This window comes from Martes martes (genome assembly GCF_963455335.1).
Source record: "Martes martes genome assembly, chromosome: 4".
Lineage (NCBI taxonomy): Eukaryota > Metazoa > Chordata > Mammalia > Carnivora > Mustelidae > Martes > Martes martes.
This window is the reverse complement of record NC_137891.1, coordinates 67003988-67016972: the sequence shown is the minus strand read 5'-3', so window position 1 is coordinate 67016972 and position 12985 is coordinate 67003988. Positions and strand designations below refer to the sequence as shown.

The following is a 12985-nucleotide window of genomic DNA, read 5'->3' as shown; positions in this document are numbered from 1 at the left end:
CCCTGCCTCTGCCTGCCTCTCTGTCTGCCTGTGCTCACTCTCTCTGACAAATAAATAAATAAAATCTTTAAAAAAACAAAAAACAAAAAAACCACCTTCCAGGGAACACACGTTATCTTCAAACTCTAGAATCAAACTAAATTCAGTGAAATGTTCATAATATAAAACACATGAAAATGGAGACTAATGATCAACAACTCATCACCTCTCATCTTAACTTCTATTAGATTAAAATCGCCATGTAGAATGGCAGGTAATCAAACATACTCTCCTTTGTGTGTCCAGTCACTAACTCACTCCTCTATTAACCTCTAGTACCTCTGTTTTCCTATCTATAAAATAATGGCAAGAATATCTAATTCAAAGGGTGCTAGATTAAATGAGATAATGTATACATGAGGTGGATATGTAATAGGTTTTAAGTAAATGGTTGCAGTGTAGAAGATGATAAAAATTGATGTTGAAGCCACTGTATGCTTCCAGGTAATTATCCTAAGTTCCCAGTCTATTCGTGTTGCTCTAAATGTAAGTATCCACCAGTTCCTCATCATCTTAAAATAAACTCCATCTCCTCAGTCTGGAAGAAAAGGTTTCATTCATGCTCCAGGTTCTAGCTCTCTCCAGATTTGACTCAGATTGGATTATAACTGCTTATTTACCTGTCTCCAATAAATGATGACCTCAAATGTAGGCAAGAACTATCTTCAGCTCTTTATTCCAAAGCCTAATAATAACACCAGGTAGATATGTGAAAAATATACTGAATAAGTGCATCCTATTTTTGAAATACCTGATGAGTCTTCAGATTCCCATATACTCACATAAGCCAGAAATAAAATAATGTATGCTGTTATGTACAGATTTCACAATGTATTCATTTTTCATTCCACCAGATCTAAAATAGAAAGTATCTACAACAACTGTGGAATCAAATTCCTGATCTTTATCAATGTAACTTACAGTAAAAGGACTGGAACCAAAATGGTAAAACTATTAATATCAAGTGATGATGTCCAAAGTAGAATTAGCAAGTTTGAGGAAATGAAGGTAGACTAAATTCTGTGAAAACGATGTTCCCAAGTGCTTTGCAAAAAGTTCCTCATTTAGTCCTTAGCATCTCAAAAGATAAATATTATCCTTCACTTTACACATGAAAACACTGAATCAACAAGAGATTAAGTAACTCGCCCAAGGTCACACAGCCAATACAGGATGCAAGTGGATTTTTAAAACACAGAACTGTTTGCTTATAAAGCCTATGTCCACACTATGACTCCTAAGTTTTTATTATATCTCTACAGTATTGTTTATTGGTTATTAATTGTAAAAATTTTGTGTATAAAATTATCCAAAACTGTGTTTACTTAGACAAAAGCATGCAGAAAAAGAAACACAGAGGGGAAAAATGCTATTGTATAAGAATTTATGCCTGATATGATCCTTCTAGTCCTATTCTTAGAAAAGAGAGAATCTGGAAGGGACAGAGTTGAATGGTACGAATATAGGGGAGCAGATGAGATCTAATTAATACAATACTAGCACTACCATCTCTGTTTTCATAAGGCACCCTACAGTTTTACAAAAGTGCATTCACATCAGCTATCCCATTCAGTAATCACAATAATATGAAGATGACAAGATTATCACCCCATTTTATAGTTACAACCTTAGAAACCAAAATAGAAATGCAATACAATAAATCTGTGGGAGCTAAAGCACTTAGAAAATTCTAGAAAATGTTGCAGAATACATGTATTCTATCCATTATGGAAAAGTAACCTAAGAGAGTTTAAGGTCATGAACATGCCTTCATGAGCATTCCCTTCAATTTATCTTAAATCACACACAAAAAGTAACAATTTTATCACTGGCAATTACACTGCATCCCAGTGTGTGTGTGTTTGCATGCATGTATACAGAAGTAACAGAAGCATCGCTGCTTTCAAATTCTATATCCAAACTCATGCACCCCAGAAATAAATGTGAGAATCTCTTTGGGAGGAGAGCTGCACAAGGACCAAAAAATTAATGAGCCTCATTTGAGGGAAAAACCCCAATAACTCAACGCACTATGCTGAGTCCTCCTATCAACACAGCAGGATTCGCAGTGTCAATGGTTAAGACATCTGGCAGCCTGGTAGCCAGAGCCCTATTCACAAGATCACAGTTGTACGCGCCTGCTTTACTCCTATTTTCTGGGTAATTTCTGACAAGTCACAACCTCTTGTTGTCTCATTTTCCTTAACTGAAACAAAACAAAATAAACCAAAACAAAAAACTAAACATAATTCATGTCTTCCTGTTTCCCAGAGTCCCGAAGTTGGTACACATTATCTGGAATTCTGGTCCGACCACACTGAGTTGAGAATGAATATGAGACACTGACTCAAGGGCAAAGGCTCTCTCACAAGAGCCTAGCACCATCCAGCAAGACTAATCCCATAAATAACCTGTACAAAGGATCAGAAACAGAGCTTCATTTAACGATAGAACCAGACTTAACAAGTACTGAGTATTTCACAGACAACGTAAGAAAGGGGAGAACCTGTCCAGATGAAACAGCAAATCACCCAAAGTGTTTTCTTCACCTAGAAGGCCTGGGGAAGATTACTTAAGAAGATTACATTGTGGAAGACTGAAAATCCCGTAAGATCCTCCAGAGACAGCAGCTAAAACTACCCCAAAGCTTTGCCTAAGACTTTATGTTGAACCAGAATTTGGAGAAGGGAAGAGAACATCTGATTTTTCTATTAGGCTAGTTATTGAATATGTCATGCATTCACATGTCTAAAAAAATTTAAGAGGAAGCAAGATGGGACGAAGAAAAGCAGGGAAGAATATGAGGAGGAGGGACGGAGGGAGAGAAGGCAAAAGGGAGAAAATACAGTAAAAAACCTAACCCTACCCAGTCATCCATGCAACTATGTCTTAAGCCCTCCCCCAAAGTGATAATCTTTTTCCTAAAGTATTCTGTGTACCTTTCCTGAGTTTGGTCAAATGTAAGAAACATTACATACTATTTTTCTACTTCTTTTACAAAAATGGTAGCATATTCCATTGTATGTTCTGCACCTTGCTTTTTCATTTTTCTTAGAGCTCCTTCCCTACTGGTGCACAGAGACCTTCCTCATTCTTCCATGAGGTTGTAAAGTATTCCATAATATGGATGGACCATAATCTATTGAACCAGTCCTTTACTGAACAGCATGGCTACAATTTTTAAATCTTCAAAAATACCTTCATTTTGTGAAATATGTTTATATTTCCACTTCTTGATCTGTCAGCTTAGGGCATTGTCCTTTAGTATTTTATCACACACGAGGACACCACTCTATATCCTACTTTCCCTCCATTTTCCTCTCCCAATGTTTGTTAGTTAGCAGAGTACAGACTTTTCCATTCATTCCAATTCTCACTTTAATCTTTTGTTTGCTTCGGTTCATCCTTTAGCAGTTTCTTCAGGGCTCATGAAAACTATGTAGCTCATAAACAACTTCTTTCGGTAGTCTTTGTATTTGACAGACAGCTAGACTAGATATAAAATCTTGGCTCTCATTTTCCTTCTTTGAGTGAAGGTAGGAAAATGAAGGTATTGATTCATTACTTTCTGGCATTGAGATCTGCAAAGTCTGAGCAAACAAATCTTTGTTTATAAGTGATATGGTTTTTTGGCATGGGCATCCAATCTCTCTTGGTCTTAAAAAGTCCAGTGACTTTGCAAGGATATACCCCATTGTTAATCATTCTGGGTCATTTTCCCCAGATACAAGGGGTTCTCCTTTAATATGTAAATTTAACTCTTCTGTTACTTCTGAAGAGCTTCCTTGAATTATATCTCTAAATACTTGTGTTCCACTATTTTAGCTTTATTATTCTGAGACTGGACTGTTCTGTCGAAATGCCTTTACCTATCATCTGTATCTCAATTCCTCTCCATTCTTTTTAATTTTTTATTTGTTTTGTTTGCTTTCTCATTTTTCCCATCCAAGTACTAACCATGACCAACCCTGCCCAGCTTCTGCGATCAGATGAGACTGATCTCATCTGTAGGGTAGGATGGCTGCGGACTGCTGTTCTCATTTCTACCCACTGTGCCCGTTACCTTGGTTAGTGCGTATTTTACACTTTGTGCTCCTACCAAGTGCCTTCACTTCTGTGATCTATTTAAACATTTGCTTCTTTTTTCCTTTAAAGATTTTATTTATTCATTTCTCAGGGAGACAGAGCAAGAGGGAACACAGAGGGAATAAGAGAGGGAGAAGCAGGCCTCCCACCAAGCAGGGAGCCTGATGCGGAGCTCAATCCCATGACCCTAGGGCCACGACCAGAGCAGAAGGCAGATGCTTACTGACTGAGCCACCCAGGTGCCTTTTTTTTTTTTTTTTAAAGATTTTATTTATTTGAGAGAGACAGAAATAGCGAGAGAAAGCATGAGCAGCGAGGTGAGGGAGAAGCAGGTTCCCCGCTGAGCGGAGAGCCCGATGTGGGACTCGATCCCAGAACCTTGTGATCATGACCTAAGTCAAGGCAGAGGCTCAACCCACTGAGCCACCCAGGCACCCTCTATTCAACTTTTTTTCAACTACTTCTTGATTCTGAATGTACAGGTTTCAGCTACTTCCGTTGTCTTGCCTTATTTATCATCTAATCCCTGAGTTCTTCAATTTGTGCTTTACAGTGAAGCTATTGCTTTATTTTAGAGTAGCAGAAAATACAGTCACAATTTTCATCGGCTTAAAGGCAGCATTTTTCTGTGAGCTGCTCTTTAATCATTGCTAAGTTCTGCTATTCCCTTCTACTGCTCTGCATAATTCAATGACCTGATGGGCCAGTTTCTTTTTTACAAGAATCATCACTGAATGTGCTAAATTTTTGTGGACTAACACTCTACACCAATTTTTTTTTTTTTTTTAAGACTTTAAGTAATCTCTATACCCAACATGGGTCTCAAACTCACAATCCCCAGATGGACAGTCCCATGTTCTTCCAACTGAGCCAGCCAGGCGCCCCTACACCACACTCATAATAGGGATAGAAGTAAAGTCTTAAGAGAGGGCAAAGGAGCCCTCTTAGCTTCCTTACTCAAATGGATCTCTCCTTTTCTGCCAAAGAGACAGACTGCTTCTTACAAACATATCTCTGCTATTTCTGTAATAGGGCCCGGGGGAGTGCACCTAATTCTGCTCAACCCAGATCACAGACCAGATGAGGCAAGTAAAATATTCAACCTTATACTTCTGGGTGAGCCCCTAAAAGAAGTTTATTAAGACTTCTTTTGTGGCTTATGGTCTATTCTGGATAATTTTCCATGTGCATGTGAAAAGAACATGCTCTTGGGTGGAGTGTTCTGTATACATCTGATAGGTCTGACTGGATTATAGTGCTGTTCAGGTCCTCTAATTCCTTACTGATCTTCTGTCTCATCATTCTACTCATTATGGAAAATGTTTATTAAAGTCTCCATTACCATAAAATTTCTCCCTTCAGTTCTGTCAGTTTGTGTTCCATATATTTGGGGGTTCTGTGTTTAAATGTATATATGTTTAAAATTTTTGAATTTATAATTTGTATCTTCTTATATATTTATCAATGTATAATGTCCTCTATCTCTTGTAATTTTTTTTTTTATTTCAAGTCTACTTTGGGTGACAATAATAAAGCCACCCAGCTCTCTTTTGGTTATTATTTAGATGGAGTATCACTCCCATCCTTTTACTTTGAACCTCTTTATTTCTTCATACCTAAAGTCAGTCCCTTCTATACAGCATATAGATGGACTATGTTGGTTTTTCTAAATTTAGTTTGCCAATCTCCACTTTTAAGTAGAATTTAATCTATTTACATTTAAGGTGATTATTGATAAAGAAGGATTTATTTCTGGCATTTTGGTATTATTTTGGGTATGTTTTTTGTTCCTTAATTCATCAATTATTGCCTCTTTTTTTTTCATTTAGCTGGTATTTCGTAGTGTACCATTTTGACTCCCTCTTCTTTCCTTCTCTGTATATTTTTTAGTTCCATAGTATTATCTTGGGCATTACAATTAATATCTTCAAGTTACAACAACCTAGTTTGCACAGTACCAACTTCTTGTACAAATACTCCACTCCGATATTCTCCAACTGTTCACTTTTACCTTGCTATTGTCACAGACCGCATCTTTACTGTGTAAGCACACATAGATTTATAAAAAAGTAACAAACCGGATGTACAATACTACTTTTATATTTACTATATAGTTACCCTAGCTGGTATTCTTTATTTCTCTTTATGGTTTCAGGTTATTCTCTAAGGTCCTTTTAGCTCATCCTGAAGGACTGCCTCTAGCATTTCTCATAGCACATGTCTACTGCACATGAACTCCCTCAACTTTTGTCTGGAAATGTATTTATCTCTTCTGTATTCATGAAGGATAGTTTTGCCAGATAATTCTTGATGGCTAGCCCCCTCCTCCTTCAGGATTCTAAATATGTCATCTTACCTCCCCCTTCTGGCTTCCAACATTTCTATAATGAGAAATCAGTTGTTAATTTTACTAAGGATCCCCTGTTATGACAAACTGCTTCTCTTTTGCTGCTTTCATAATTCTGTCTTTGGGTTTCAACAATTTGACTATATTATGTCTCAGTGCGGATCTCTGAGTTTATCCTGCTTGGAGTTCACTAAGCTTAGATGTATATATATCATGTCTTCAGATTTGGGAAGTTTTCCATCTTTTTTTTTTCCCCCTTCAAATTCCTTTTCTGCTCCTTTCTTCTTCCTGCTACTGGGACTCCTAGATTCATACATTGGTACATATGATGATCTCCCACCAGTTTATTGGGCTCTGTTCATTTTTCTGTTTCTCAGTTTGAATCATTTCAATGGTCTTTAAGTTCACTGATCTTCCTCTGTCTACTCAAATCCGTTGTTGAATCCCTCTAGTGAATTTTTAATTTCAGTCATTATGCTTTTTAGCCCCAGAATTTGTTTGGCTCCTTTTTGTAATTTCTATCTACTGAGATTCTGGTTTTGTTCAGACAATGTTTTCCCGAATTCCTTTAGTTCTTTGTCCATGGTTTGCTTTAAGCATTTAAGATACTTGATTTAACATTTTTGACTAGCAATTCCTAAGTATGGGTTTCCTCAGGGGTGGCTTCTGTGAAATTCTCTCGTTATATATATGGGCCATACTCTCTGGTTTCTTTGTATCTTTTATAGTTGTATTGTTTTGGGTTGTTTTTTTTTTTTTGAGAAGATGATATTTTGACTATTATACTGGGAATCTATTCTCTTACTCCTCCAGTACTGCTTACTTTTGCTTGTTGTGGGCTGAAGCCATCTGTTTTGACATTTTCAAACTATTTTCACTTTTGCATATTTGCCTTTGTGTGTTTCTTGTTGTGTGTGGTCACTGAAGTTCCTGATCCATTATCTCTGCAGTCATTGCCAACACAGTGACCCAACACAAATTTCCTTAAATGTGTGCCTCCAAAAGGAGGAGTGGAGGGGAGGAACAGATTCTTTAAATCTTCCAGTAGACACTGCTGGGTGAAATCTCTGCAGCTGAAAGGCTGAAATGAGGGCAAGTATCTGTGCCTAGCACTCAGGGATCTGACAGACTGACTTAAACATAAAACTCCAAAGTTTTGGAGAACAAAGTCCCCAGTGCCTATCCTGGTTTCAGCGAGCCCCTCCAGGAATACAGGCCACTGTCCCCAAAGGCTAAAGGGGCTGAGGAATGGGGAATGATCACTGGTTTGTACATAAACTGCCAAATAGCAGCCTCTTCCTTCATCAAGTACTTCCAAGGTTCTTGTAAGTGTTCGAACAGGATCCAGAGACCTGAAATAGTAGACTCTGGTCTTTTTCTCTAGTTTAGTGGTTGCTTTGGTAGAGAGATAAACCCCTCTATCTTCCTACCCTGTCATTTTGAGTGAGATCTGCCCCTTTCTTTTAAAAGATGTGTTTTTCTTGATCCTTTCTGGGAGTAGCTGCCCTAAACCATCTCTTCTGCTCAACCAAAGCTTGAAAGGGAGGGGGGAGAATTTGCATGGGAAGACTTATCTGTATAGAAACAACCAATGTTAAGTCTGGCACTCCAGATATTTTTCTATGAATCATTTTCTATATGCATGTATATGTATAGTTTTTCTTTTATCCAAGACAATTCATAGTAATTTTTTACCTACAAATTCATGAACATCTTTTCAATAAGTAACATAAGTACCATCATTACTTTTTTACTAGTTATGTATTATTATAAAATTATTCTAAAGTATGAAATTATCATAATTAATCTTTTTGCTTTTTGGCTGTTTCTAAATTTTATTTTTCTTACAATTCTGTAATAAGCATTCTTTTTAAAAAAATATTTATTTATTTGACAGAGAGAAAGAGAGAAAGCACACAAGCAGGGGGAGTGGCAGGCAGAGGGAGAGGAAGAAGTAGGCTCCCTACCAAACAGGGAGCCCGACGCAGAGCCCGATTCCAGGACCCTGGGATCACGACCTGAGCAGAAGGCAGATGTTTAACCAACTAAGCCACCCAGGTGCCGCTCTGTGATAAACATTCATAGAACTAAATCTTTGCACAAATCCTGGTTTGGAAAAAACCCTCAGAAGTAGAACAAGCACAAAGGCGCACATTTCAACGGCTTCTAAAACACACTGCCAAACTGGAGAATAAGTTTTCTAAAAGAAAATTAGGCTTCCAGAACTGTCCTAGGATAGCTTCCAAAATGTGATCTAAGAAAAGGCATCAGTGACTATAAATCAAGGATGAAGCATGATGATGTCATTTTAAGATGGAAATTTTTAGTTTCATCAGGTTTGCTCTCCTCCCATTCTTCTCCCTTGCACACACACATACACACACACACAAATGGATTCCCCATAATGATCAGACATAAAATTCTTATACTGAAACAAGAAAAGAGCACTACAGAGAAAAAAAAAAGAATATCAAGTTAACTAAATGATAACTATAAGTAGTTATCATTTAGGAATATATAAAAAAAGGTTACATGGAGAACTAGAAACAAGAATGAGTGACTGTGAGAATTTGATTAGTACTCTTCACTCAGACAATTACTAAAAAACTCACCCTCTGACCATACCATATAAAATCTGACCCTACTACCAATACCGTCCTGAGCTTGTTCTGTAACTTGAGGCATGTCACTATTTATTTCACAGCAAAACACACAATAGATTAAAACTGTCTTTATTAAAGCCCAGCTTCCACCAGGCTAGGACTATTTATTTTAAGTCCCAGGCTTGTTCTAGTTTACATGGTTACCTACATTCCAATCCAGCTTAGAAAGCCAACAAGGCTCACTGAATTAATCAAGTTACTATTAAAGAGCTGTTAGCTCTGCTGGTTCTCTTCTAAAATATCACATTACCTCACTATGTGACCATGAACAAACTAATCAGCCTCCAAAAACTTAATGAGTGTTGTTACTAAATGTTCATGGGAGTTACTTCCAGCCATCCAGTCTTAGAGTCTCTGGGCCAAAAAACTTAAATGTGGGATAGGAGGCACATTTAGAAGCAATGTTTTCCCCTAATACTAGAAAAGTAGACAGGAAATACAAGCAATAGGTCAAGGAAACAAAAGGGCTGGAGAATCACACATGTTGAGCAGTATTACTTCCGACAGTCCCAGACTCTCTTCTCTATCATCCCAGTTGCATGGCAAAGGATGTCACTGATACTTAGTTATTAGACAAAAATGTTTTTAACAGAAAAGTCTTGGGATCTTGAGACTTGATCACTACTTGCTGTAATGGTCCACAAGAGGGAGCCCTGGAGTCACTGAATCTCCACCTTAAAGTCATAAAAATCAACTTAGATGCATGCATGTAATCACGAATTATCCTTGGAGATTATTTTAAAAATGTTTTTTTTTTTTTTTTTAGAAAGAAATATTTTTTTTTTAAGATTTTATTTATTTATTCGACAGACAAAGATCACAAGTAGGCAGAGAGGCAGGCAGAGAGAGGAGGAAGTAGGCTCCCTGCAGAGCAGAGAGCCTGATGTGGGGCTCGATCCCAGGACCCTGGGATCATGACCTGAGCCGAAAGCAGAGGCTTTAACCCACTGAGCCACCCAGATGCCCCTTAAAAATGTTTTTTAAATTCAGTTCCAACTCAAGCCTAGGGCAATGTCATGTTGAATGGTAATGGAATAAAAAACCTGGGGGCGCCTGGATTGCTCAGTGGGTTAAATAAAGCCTCTGCCTTTGGCTCAGGTAGTGATCCCAGAGTCCTGGGATCGAGCCCTGCATCAGGCTCTCTGCTCAGCGGGGAGCCTGCTTCCCTTCCTCTCTCTCTGCCTGCCTCTCTGCCTACTTGTGATCTCTGTCAAATAAATAAATAAAATAAAAAATCTTAAAAAAAAAAAAACCTGAAGAAATTCTATATTCTAATCTCCCTTTAATTTTCCTAAACACACACACACAGAACCATATCTGAAAACCTAGTATTAATATTGAATAATTACATTTATCAATGTCTATGGGGAAACTTTGCTTGGAAGAATATTTACATTGAGCATGTGTGGACACATGGGGAAGAGCAAGGTGCATAAAGCCACGGTGAAGTCTTTAATAGTAAAGTAAGTAGTAAACAACACAGCAGAGTGGGGAAAACACATGGGCTTGGGAGTCACACACCTGAGTTCGAATCCCAGCTCTTCCACTTTTACTAGTTTGGTGACATTAGGAAAATTATTAAGGTCTTAACACTTTCCTCACTGTAAAATAGGCCTCATAGGACTGTTGTGAAAATTAAATGAGATAATACATGCAATATGTCTTTCTGGGAAAGAATAAACACTTCAACATTAATGGCTACAATTATCATACATATCAAGTATTTTTTTTTACTGTAGGTATAACTGGTCTGTAACATTATCTTCAAGTTCAAATATTTTTAAACACATGACTTCACACTACTTATTTTAACAAAACCAAACTTATTCTTCGTGACAGCATAACTTCATCCTAAAGATGACTCTATACTTTTATATACTATAAAAATAAATGCTCATATTTAAAAGATTTCAATATGCATACAATTTCATTACTTTATTTGTGTATGTAAGCATGTGTGTCTGTATGTATGTATTTAAGTAGGCTCCATGTCCAGTGCAGAGCCCAATGTCGGGCTCTAACTCACAACCATGAGATCAAGACCTGAGCCAAGATCAAGAGTCAGATACTCAACAAACTGAGCCACCCAGGCGCCCCCAATTTCCTTACTTTAAAATGAGTATATAAACAGCCCAAGCTTCAATACAAATAAAAGAAATAAACGTGCTACTCATAATCTAAAATCAGATCAATGTTAAGCTGTAAAATCAATATTCTTTCCTTTAAGCAATTCTTACAGTTTATGGAATGCAAAGTTCACTTTGACAGGATTTGATATAATAATTAATATGAAACTCTTTTAAAGATTATTCTTGGGGCGCCTGGGTGGCTCAGTGGGTTAAAGCCTCTGCCTTCAGCTCAGGTCATGATCTCAGGGTCCTGGGATTGAGCCCTACATCGGGCTCTCTGCTCAGCAGGGAGCCTTCTTCCTCCTCTCTCTCTGCCTGCCTCTCTGCCTACTTGTGATCTGTCTGTCAAATAAATAAATAAATAAATCTTAAAAAAAAAAGATTATTCTTATTATTGTTCTGGATTAGGCATTTCCATAGTAGGATATGTGATATATTGGATCTCTCTTATGTTCAAACTGCCTGAGCCGAAGGCAGAGGCTTTAACCCACTGAGACACCCAGGCGCCCAAAACTAGGTAAATTTTTAAAAATACACAAACATGGGGCAGAGTGCTCTGTTTCCTAATTCAATTCAACACAGCTGTGCTCCTCTCTACACGCACTGGTTCGTAAGGGGATTCTTACAGAAGTAGGATCATTCATGACAAAAAGGCAGGGAAAAAAAAAGACATAAGATAATTGTTTCCTGTGATATCTCTGTGAACTATTATAGATATGTTGTTTACATTACATATTATAGATATGATCTCAAGACAAATGGATGACTGAGAACCAACTAAAATTTAACAGAAACCCCAGACAAAATGTGACCTTAGTCTACAATACCACAGATTTAAGTAGAGGCTGGGATGCTATATTTGTAATGAGACCAAATTACAAGTGGTGAATAGCTACGTTAGCAGATCAAACAAATAATGGCTGAAGAAAATATGGTTGTAAATAGTAAAAGTACTGGCCAGGTGGTAAGCAGGAAAGGTAATAGGAAAAAGACTGTAACAAAGAAAAAGTCATAGTTGAGGGAAACACCGAGCAACAACTTTTAAGCTTAAAGGCTTCGAAGATGCGGGAAAAGCTACCAAATAGCATAGCATCTACTCTTGTGTGCGAGCTGCTATACATTAAAGACTCAGGTAATCTAAGACAATAAAATCAGTAAGACACGGACTTTTAAACTCAAAATACACATACAATCAGATGTTCTTTCTGATCATGTACAAGTACTGAAGTCCGACACAGCCCTGTTAGGAAGACAGGAAACAACCCCAAATCAAACACACATGAGGATCTAAGAACAAGTTTAAGGAGTTTGTAGGTTTTCATAGTGAGTCATTACAATAAAGACAACAGAAGACGTTTGGTTCAGCAGAACAACAGCAACCAGCCTGAATTTGGTTCATAGTTTCAGATTATATTTAGGGAACAACAAGTGGGACCCTATAAAACCTAACCGGTGGAAGATAGTTTTAGACAACTTGATGCCAAGGAGCCAGACCCTGCCAGAGGCTAGGAACAAAGAGATGAATAAGACTAAAAGCCTAGAAAACCTAAAAGCTTTTAGGCTACAATTTAAGTATCCTGACAAGTTCCCTTGCTGCCCTACTAAGGGTGGAGTAAAGCCCTAAAACGAACACAAAGCTCTAGATAATGGGTAAAACACAAATGGACTGGAACATTACCACGTGCCAGAAGGAAAAGAAAATGGAAAGAACTGCATTTATG

At 37.6% G+C, this 12985-nt stretch overlaps 1 protein-coding gene across 2 annotated transcripts in view; it reads right to left on the bottom strand.

The window, feature by feature from the left end:
• The window catches only part of PDE7A (phosphodiesterase 7A), a gene marked incomplete at its 5' end in the record, with an annotated part of 120430 nt that overhangs the window by 29121 nt on the left and 78324 nt on the right, over positions 1–12985 (bottom strand). The gene's annotated exons all lie outside the window — the stretch shown is intronic.